This window comes from Carlito syrichta, unplaced genomic scaffold (genome assembly GCF_000164805.1).
Source record: "Carlito syrichta isolate Samal-C Ts95f unplaced genomic scaffold, Tarsius_syrichta-2.0.1 Scaffold309773, whole genome shotgun sequence".
NCBI lineage: Eukaryota > Metazoa > Chordata > Mammalia > Primates > Tarsiidae > Carlito > Carlito syrichta.
This window is the reverse complement of record NW_007253869.1, coordinates 330,737-340,047: the sequence shown is the minus strand read 5'-3', so window position 1 is coordinate 340,047 and position 9,311 is coordinate 330,737. Positions and strand designations below refer to the sequence as shown.

Genomic DNA, 9,311 nt, shown 5'->3' with positions numbered 1-9,311 from the left:
ATATTTTTCTTCTTTTTTTTTTTTTTTGAGTTGGAGTCTCACTCTGTCACCCATACTGGAGTGCAGTGGCCGCTCCCGGCCACCGCAGCCTCGCCTGCTGGGCTCCGGCGATCCTTCCGCCTCAGCCTTCCGAGTAGCTGGAATTACAGGCGCGCGCTACCACGACCGGCTAATTTTTTGATTTATTGTAGAGATGAGGTCTCGCCAAGTTGCCCAGGCGGGTCTCGAACCCGCAGGCTCAGGCAATCCACTCACCTCAGCCTCCCAAAGGCATGGGATTACAGGCTGAGCCACCGAGCCCGGCTTATTTTTATTCTTTTTAACTTCTCATTCCAAAGGATGAGTTTATTTTTTTAAGGCAGTAGAAGAACATGGTCGTCGGGTTCAATTCTGGTTCTACCATTCACTGACTGTGCAATCTTGGGAAGCTACTTGTGGTGCCCTAGTCTCCTTAGCCGGGAAAATGGGAATAATATCATCTTTATACAGGTGTGAAGACCACAGTAGGCAACATGTATTCGGTGCATATACTGGGTATTCAATAGGAGTAGTTTTTTTGCCTTCCTCTTGGAGGTTTCCTCCCAGAGTGGAACAAGATGTTTGCACAGAGGCTGACAACTTTCCTTCTGCTTCACCCCTTTCCTGACCAAGATTCATCCCCTAATCACTGCCCTTTTCAATGTAAGGCAGAATCTAAGGTGATAGGATATAAATCTAGTCTACTCAGTGGCAAAGTTCACTTCTTACATGGTCCTCCTGATTGTTAATCCCAGAGCAAAGAGTGGAAGCTTTACCTAGGCTCACTCTTGGACATGGCACAGAATCAATTTATACCTGGATGAAAACTATTCTGGCCTCTCCCTGCATTTCTTTCTTATTTACTTCTTTTTTTCAAAGACCTGTTCCAAGCCATCCCTGCATTTAAAACCATCATTTTCTCCATTTCTGAATCTTACATTCTATATGTAAAAAGAAAACAAGCAAAATGGTAATCCTATTCCTCCATTTCAAGTCTGTTTCTCCTAGACCTCTCTTTTGTCCCCTTCTATAAATATTTAGGCAGTGCTTACTTTGTGCAAGATAAGTTTTGTCCAAAAGAGAGAAAACCAGTATGGCAGGGAATTAGACAAGCAGGAGAAGGAGTACCATATCTGGTGAACAAAAAGACAGTGAAGGCAGGGAAGAAACGGGAGAAAGTAGGGAGAGAGAGTGGGATGTGTGTGTGTGTGTGTGTGTGTGTGTGTGTGTGTGTGTGTGTAGGTGGTAAAACTGGATGTTGATTTGCATATGTAAATATTGAGTCTCTTCCAGGCCTCCCAGTTTTTGGCACCCTATTAGGCAGGTAGCCTGTCCCCAGTGAGAGGGAGGCAACAAGGAGACTGTGTCTTACACCATGCAAGATGCGTACAGTAATGCATCAGGGAATTGTGTGAGGTGTGAGGAGAAAAGGGGAAGCTCAGAGGAAGAAGATGGGGGTGGGTAGGGAGCAGACAGGGGTAGAAGAGAAGCTATAGGCGAGAAACCACACACATCCACATTTGCATGGATTTGCTGAGGTTGGCTGCCGCATGTCTGCCAGTGGTGGGGGTAGGGGTGCAGGAGAGTAACTTCTTGGCCAGGAATCTCGCCTGATAACTCGCAGTGTTAAGACAGTGGCATGGAGCTGCTCTGCTGCACAGATCTGTGTGATCTCATTGTGCACTGGAGAGACCCACATTCTGCTGATGCGGTTCTCACATTCTATATACCTCAGAACAACCACATGAGGCCAGCTTGGAACCCTTCTTCTGTGTGAATATTCAAGTAGTGAAGGGCAGGGAGTTGTGTCCTTGAATTCAGAATCTGGATCTTATCTGATCCTGCCATGGGGGACCTCTGTAGAAGACTTTAGTCTCCTTGAGCTTGAAAGTAATCGCAGTCAATTCTTCTGTAATTATTTGGAAGGATACCATTTATGAGTATATATAAATAAGTCTTTCTGGCTCTTTGATTCTGTGTAAACCTATGATGTAATGATTCCATATAAATATTATTACAACAACAACTGTAATAATAATAGAATGACAGTCAACATCTTTATGTTTACCATGTGCCATGTACCATGCTAAGCCCTCGGCAAGTATCACATCACCTAGTTCTCCATTACAATCTGATGCAATAGGTAAGGCTATTTGTTCCTGTTTTACAAACATGGAAATAGACTTAGATGGGTTAAGTAATTTTTAAAGTCTCCCACTTAGAAAGAAGTGGAGTCGAGATTGAACTCAGGTAGGCTGGCCCCAGTGCCCCTGCTCTTGGGTTAATTTGTAAGTTTCTGAACTCTGACTGGTATGCACTTGGAATGAGGCCTTTGAGTCTGAGTGTGTTATTCTGCCCTTATGCCTGTTGCCCTGAGCGTGTGCTGTCATGCTCCTCTTTGAGCTTGAAGGGGCTAGATGGTTGTCTCCCACTTGATTTGCTTCACTGCTTTGTGCAACTCCAGGGGGCGCCATTCATGCTGCAGTCAATACAAGGGCCTTGGCCATTGTGTATGGAGATGGAGAGAGAGGGAGAAGGGGAGGTTTAGAGATGGCAGTTAGTATTATTTGGAAGATGAGAGAGACAGAGACAGACAGAGGGGCAGGGAGAAAGAGAGACAGAGAGGAGGCGAAGGATAGATATGGCAGTTAGTGTTATTTGAAAGATTTTATGTATACCCATTAGTGGCAGTGTCTCCTAAAAGTTAAAAGTCTACACATGTGTATCCTTATTAGCATATAAACTTCCTCAGATAAGCAGTCTGGTGTTACTTAAAAACAGCCTTTCGAGTCAGACAGACCTGGAATCAAATTCTACTTCTAGTATATTCCTTAATACGCAAATGACCTTAGGTGAGTTGCTTAAAGCAATTCTGTATCTTCCTATAGAGAGTGGGAAATAGTATCTCATGGGGTTGTGTCCACTGAAATGATCATTATTGAGACTGGCACTTTGGATGTGATCAATAAATGGAAATGATAATTATTCATCCACATGTCTTATTTCCTAAGTTTGGGGGCATTGTATGTTTATTGCTTTTTGATTTGTGTGGGGGGTGGGAGTTGGTAGCCTGGGTTTAGCCCCTTCCCAGTACCTCTTTGGGGTTAGCGGAGGTGCTTCTTTTTGGTTCCTGGCTGAATGTCCCCTAGGTCCTCCAGTTACACCTGTTTGGGTCCTGGGTGTCCCGTCAGCAGCGGATGTCCTGAGCTGGTGTGTTGCTGTGTGCCTGTATGCGCTTGGTGGCCCGGCTGGCGCGGGCGTGTTTGGGGTGGTGGTAATTACTGGGATGGCCCAGCCCTAATGAGTGTGATCTCGTTACACTCTCGCCGCCTCAAATGGAGCTAACCTCATTTCACAGCCATTAGAGATGGAGATGAGGCCCCGCCCACTGGCCCCACCAGCTGCCGCTTTCGCAGCCCCGGCCACGTTCTTTCCCTCCGGTTCGCCATTTCTCAGGTCCATCTCTCCTTCTCCCTCCTTTTTTCCTGCTTCTCCTTCAGGTTTCCCTTTCTTATTCTCCATTGTTCTTCCCCCATCCGTCCTTCTGCACCTCTCCCCTTTTCGCTTCCCACGTCTGCCTCCCTTCTCCTCTGCTCCATTCCCGGGTTCCTCTTCCCTTCGCTCAGCACCCTCCCTCTTCTCTCCCCCTGTCGATTTGTCCTCTGCATTACCATTTCTCCATCCTCTTTTCTGTACCCCTCCCCCGCCCTTCACTGCTGCTGTCCCTCCCCTCCCCCACATTGCCCTGTCTGGCCAAAGGACAAATCTCAAGGGGAAACCAGCAAAGACAAACAAGGAGCAGTGACTTCATTATCGTCGTTAATTTGCCACTTCAGTTCCTCCCATAAGGGTCAAAGCCAGCACGGCTTGAACTCAGGACTGACACGGAGGCTGAGGCCACAGCCTGGCTTTTCAGCTTTCCCTCTCATGCAGACACTTCCTCCCTCCTCCTTCACAGTCTACACTTCCCTGCAAGAGGTCAGGCTCCCTGTTTCCTCTCCAGTTTCTCAATCCTCACAGCCTACTGCCAGTCTTCCTTTTTCATTTAAATTGTGGTGATCTCTGGACTCTCTTCTCATCTCCAAATCACATGGGTTTTTGTTTTTTTTTTAACCTGTGACTCCCTCTATCTGTCATACTCTCCCCACTCCTCCCTGCCCAATCTGTCCCAAACCTCTTTCTTGTCCTTCCCAGGTCTTCGCTCTTCCTAATCACAAGTGCACTTTTTTTCTAAACACCAGGATTTATCATATAGCCTGAAGAAGCTGGAGGTTGGAGGAAGAAAGGCCTGTCGCTCAAGTAGGGCAGTGAAACAGAACAGAGGATGGCTGGGGAGAAATGCAGACAACTGTGATGGAGGAGAGAGGCCCTCGAGTCAAGGGGAGCAGAAAAATCCAACCCACAACTATGGCCCGGGGAAAAAGGAGGACAGAGGCAGAGAGGGCTTTGGGCTTGAGACTGGGGGAGAGGGAAGGGGGACCGACAAATCAAGGAATGAGAAATTTGAGGATGGAAGTGGCTTTTACTCCATCAGGTCCTCAGGGAAACACAATCTAACACTCCTGATCTACCCTCTACCCTCCTTCACTGAGAAGCCAATGACTGGCAATTGACTCTTGACCTCTAGCCTAAGCCCAGCCCCACAGGGAGAGGCCCAGGGTAGTTAGCTGTGACTGGAGGAGGCACTAGGGAGATGCGCACACATGAAGCAAAAATTCCTGGCCTACGTCTGTCCTGCCCCACTGACTTTGCACATCAACAGCTCCACAGGACCAGACCCTGCATGCGTATACCCTCTTCTCTCTGCAGAGTGGTCTTGCACACCCTGGGCCCATCACGACTTCCTAGCTGCACAGGTCCCTATTCATGCGACATTCCAGTAGATGGCCCTGCTGGGAATTAATTCCAAGGTCTAAGCTTTAGCATTGATGTAATCCAGTATTCCTGCCAGTCACAGAAGAGGATCCTATTCTATCATTTGACTTCTGGGGAAAAAAATGTTGAGGGTTACTAAGCTGTCTGGGTAGGAATGAGAAAAAGATCTCTTCCTCCAGGTGTATACAGCCTCCTCACCATGGAACAACTTGATGGCAGGAGTGCAGGTGGATCTCAGCCTTATCACCCCTTATCTGGACACCCTGAACAACCAAACATGGGGATCATGGTTTCTGGACTGGTACTACATGAGGGAGCCACTAAAAGCCAGTGGATTACCTTAGGGGCCTGGAAGTCACCTCTAAATCTTTCACCCCTTCCTCACCAGCCTAGGGAGGAGAAGGGATGGGCAACTGGTTCCCTGGGACTGTCCCCAGAGAGGCAAGGGGCTCTGGGAAAGTAGGTGGTGGGATGACTGAGCTTAGTGTGAGGAGCCTGAGAAGAAAGATGGAAAAATCAATGAAATGAGTTTCTAACGGTGAGGTAAAGGACCGCCGTGTCGACAGCCTGTCGCTTGCTGCAAAATATGAGCTGCCCAACTCCGTGGCGGCGGCTGACAGCGCAACAGCCACCACTGTCCTCCCTTTGGGCCCCCGCCTGGCAGCCCCTTCTCCAGCTGCCCTGGCCTTTCTTATTATAGCTAGACTGTCCCCCAGGGCTCCCAGCTCTCTCTCTTCCTCATCTTTCCTAGATTTTTCAACCCTTTCAGGGTCCTTTTGGCTCCACTGCAGAAACAGGATATAATCCTCGACTAGGTGCATCTCTCTCCCCCCTATGGCTTCTCTGTATTTCGACTTCTCTCTTTCTGCAGAATTCACTGAGAGTTGTTGTGAGCTCTGCATCTCTTGCCTTCCCCTCTTCTAGATACCTCTGGACTCTTTAAACAATGGGCAGTCAGATGTCAAGGCCATCCCTCACAGGGTTCTTTATGTTGGGGTCTGGACAGCAATAACCTCTGCCTTTTGGCCCACATGGCCAACACTGACTTCTGTGTAATTACCTGAGTTGGGACAGGTGTTTAGAATGGGACTGGTGTTGATTTATGAACTCTTTATTTGTGGCCACTATATAAATGTGGGTATGGCTGATTTGATCATAGTTTCATGGTTGGGAATGGGGTGGGGATGCTATTTCTAATTCAAATTTGCCAACTCTCTTTGGAAACAACTCTCAACCTTTTCTGGAAACTGCCTCCTTTCTCTACCCTCCTCCGCATCTTCCTCTTGGGGCTCCTAGGAATGTTCATTCATGTTTTCTTCCAGTTATTTATACAAAGACATCCCACATTCGTCCTGGGAGTTTCTCTGGCTGTCTCCAAATGTGCCCCTAACTCAGTCTTTCTCTGCCTCAGATCTATCACTGGTTAACTCCCCTTCAGTCATTCCCTCCAGTTTGTGATTTCCCAACTTGCCCATTTATGCATACTTAGGTGGTGGAGGTGGGGAGGAATTAGGTGGGGCACTCTTTTCTCTCGTCTCTCCCTATTAATTCAGCATTTGATCAACAGTTATGCATTAAGTCTCTTCGGTGTCACAGACACCGTGCTATGTGCTGGAAAACAATCAGAGACTAAGCAGACACAGCCCTTCCTTAGTTTGGTCTTTTACCAAACAGCTTATTCTCTCAGACTAAGGGACCCCAGCTTCCTCCACAGCCAAATTCCACTGGCATTTCAGAGCCCCTCCCCTTTGTCTATCCCTGCATCAATTTGTACTCATCCAGCTCTGAGCCCCTCTCTTCTGCATTTCCAGCTGTTCATCTTACATTTTCAACAACTCTCATTTCTGCTCACAAAGCCCTTCTTGTTTTACGTTCTGTAACTGTCATTTCCAGGTCTCCTCTTCCATCTTGATCTGCCTTTCCATCCTACCTTCCCAGCCTCAATGCCCGGTCTACCAAGGTCCCTTCCTCTTGATCCTGGCACTCACAAACAAGTCGTTTGTGACAATTGTTGTTCTGAGCCAAGATCAGCTCCAGGGAGGCAAGGTCAAGCTGGCAGAGCCAGAAATCCTACAGATTTAAGCCAAGCCCCAGCCCTGTACATGATACAGCTCCCCAGCAAAGCAGCAGTTTGTTCCTGTATGGGTCTCAAGGTAACACCAGCTGCCTCTGACATCATGGAGGGAGGAACCCTGTCAGGTTGCCAAGGCAACACCAGCAATTTATGACATCAGAGGCTTGAGGTCTTTGGTTCTCAGGGGGATAGGAAGATTCAAGTTCCTGTCAGCTGAAGTAAATGGGAATTTTACTTTTTAATCTCTTTGCTGGCTTTCTGGCTAGGGGATGAAATACAAAGGCCTTTGCTGGGGTAGTAACTGATTAGGCCATTGGAATGAATGCTTGTGAGGTTCTCTCTCCCTCTCTCTTCCCCAGATAGCTGTGTTCTGTCTCTCTGGCTCTCTGTCTCTCTCTCTTTCTCTCTCACATTTCTCTCTTTTGGGGCTTCACCCAATATTTCTTCTATGTTTTTTTTTCCTACACAGATCGTGCCCCCTTCCCACCGTGCTCTCTTTGCATCAGTCAGGCTGTGTCCTCCTCACACCAGAGGCATTTGTTTCCTTTGATACCTCATCCTCTCCTCTTTTCCCTCCACCAAGCTCTGTGCAGCTCTGATCTGCCTCAGCACTCCTCCATTTGCCATCCACTTGCCTTCTTTGTACCATACTCATTTTCTACCACATCTTATTCGTGAATTCCTCCCTTCCCCCACATTACCATTGTATTCACTTCATATTGCTTTTTCTGTGGACCTCCTCTCTAGGAATATTCTGTCATTTCTCTTCCTGCTTCTTTCTGTATAGCTATTAACTCATGTTTTATTTCATTCTCCCAATTTCTCATTAATCACTCCATGGTTCCTCCCCTGCCCCCCATTCTGCATAGATTTTCCTCCCTTCCCTTGCACGTCCCTCACATCATACATTTCTCTACCCCATGTGTTTATTGCATCGGCCTCCCCTTCCTTTCTGCAATTCTGTTCGCCTCTGAAATCTTCCATCTTCAGCCCATATCTACCTCCTCCTTTTACCTTTCCAAGCTCCTAAGGTCTGGAAAAACAATGACGGGCTAAAAACCAAGGTAAACTCTCCAGATCCTTTCGTTACCTTTCTTTAGGCTGAATAAACCTGGCCCCTTGCATAAGATAGCTTCTGTCACACTAATAAAAACTGCCTCGTAAAGAATGGTGTTGAATCCAAATATCACGGCAGGGGCCCAGGAAGAAGATGAAGAAAAGTGAAGAAAAAGCAACTGATATCTAGAATGAACTGAAGGATAAGGGGCAACCAGGCAGGGTGGAGCTTATAGTCCTAGAGAATGTCCCCTCACAAAATTAAACTTGACAGTTAACTGACATAATGGCACAGATTGATGAAGGGGTTATATGCCCCTGGAAGCCCATTAAATTGACTTCTTGGCCTGTTTATGTGCCTTCACAAGCCCTACGTCCCTGCTCAGCCAGCCCCTTGCTTGCTGGTATCTCCTGCTGCTGGGGTTAAAATGCTGTGTAAGAGGATAAGGGATAAAAGAAACTTAGGGTGACCCATGAGAAAAGGTAGGAAGAGGGCAGATTTTGGGAACAAAGATGGAGAATAAGCAAGAGAAATCCTGGGAGACAAGGATGGGGGAAGAAAGGGGTGAAACAAAATGGGGAAATGAAAAAATACACAGTGGTGAAGTGGGGGAAGGGAGGAAAATTAAGTCACCAGGGAAGAGGTTTTGTGATGGGAAGCTCGTGGTAAAAGCAGATGATACACAAGAGAGCAGAGGGTGAGGTCCTGATGAGGGAGACAGGCACATGGCAAAGGGGACAGTCAACAGTACTAGGAAGTTCCAAAGCTTCCCTAATGAAGGTGGAAGAGGAGGCTGTCTTGGCCATGCTGAAAGGACACCAGAGCCTTTGGTGGGAGACACATTTGCTCCAGCCTTCTACTCTTCCAGGACCCCGACTGACCACCATAGTCATGACTGATAAGTAAATTCCTAAGTAGCCTGGGAAGGCCAGCGATATCTGGATGGACCCTGAAGGAGAGGGCATGGAGTCCTAGACCAGCAGAATAGTCAGGCAGCCAAGGCGTGACACATAGTGACAGGGACACACAAGGAGAGAATCACTCGGATGGGAAGGGTCACAAGTGGAGACAGTGACACACAGACCTGGAGATGTATGGGGTGAGGAGACAGGATGAAAAATGGCAAAACCAAGAGGCAGGGACACATGGACAGAGATCAGAGGGGCTACAGGAGCAGCTAGAAGCATGGTCCAGTTCTCGAAAATGATAGGGCTACTTAAAGAGGGGGAGCAGACGAGAGGATGTGGGGGGGGGGTCGGCAGGGCAGACACGCATCACCTCGAATGG

The 9,311-nt window shown here is 47.7% G+C and overlaps 1 protein-coding gene across 1 annotated transcript in view; it reads right to left on the bottom strand.

The window, feature by feature from the left end:
* The window catches only part of ZFHX2 (zinc finger homeobox 2), a 29,448-nt gene that overhangs the window by 19,412 nt on the left and 725 nt on the right, over nucleotides 1-9,311 (bottom strand). The gene's annotated exons all lie outside the window — the stretch shown is intronic.